Genomic DNA, 870 nt, shown 5'->3' with positions numbered 1-870 from the left:
CACACCCACACACACACACACACACACACACACACCAACAACGTACATTGAATGGTTATGGTGCTCAGGAACCATTCTGTGGTGGAATACATTTTTTAAAAAGAATTATTTATTTAATCCTATTTGTTATTATTATTTTTTTTAATTTGATCTGAGAGATAGAGAAAGCAAAACAGCAAGCCACCAGGTTTGGGACTTGAATGCAGTTGGCCATGTGGGAATCCAGCACCCTTAAACCACCACACCACCTGCCGGACCCTGGAATACATTTTTTTTAAAAATCTTTGTCCTCATGGATTTTTCATGGGAAGAAAAAAGCAATGGGTAAGTAAAATCTATAGCATGTCAAGTGGTAAAAGTGTTAGGGGGAAAAAACAAACGGGACAAGGAGTGCTATGGTGGGAATTACAATTTTTTTCTTTTAAGTTTTTTGCCATAGGGGTGCATGCGCTCACCAGAGAGACAGAGGGAAAGTGAGAAATCACTCCTCTCCCCCAGGAGGATGGCCAAGCCCCAATCCCTCTTCACTCTCCTCCTGGCATTTTGGGCACACATGCATGTGCAACCCGCATGAATTTCAAGCTGCCAGATCTGGGACTCCAACCATGATAGGCCATGTGGGAGTCCAGCACCTTGACCACTACACACACCATCTGTTGGCCCTGAGAATTACAATTTTAAATAGAAGAATTAAGACCTGAAGGGACCAGAAGTTAGCATAATGGCTATGTCACTGGACTCTCACATAGTCGACTGCAGTTCGAGTCCCGGACCCGGTGGCTTAAACTCACACCGGGCGCGTGTGCGTGCATGCCCAAAATCCCGAGAGGAGAATGGAGGAGAAGGGATTGCGGCATGGCCATCCCCCCG

This window comes from Tupaia chinensis, unplaced genomic scaffold, assembly GCF_000334495.1.
Source record: "Tupaia chinensis unplaced genomic scaffold, TupChi_1.0 Scaffold000056_1, whole genome shotgun sequence".
Classification (NCBI taxonomy): domain Eukaryota; kingdom Metazoa; phylum Chordata; class Mammalia; order Scandentia; family Tupaiidae; genus Tupaia; species Tupaia belangeri.
This window is presented reverse-complemented; position numbering follows the sequence as displayed.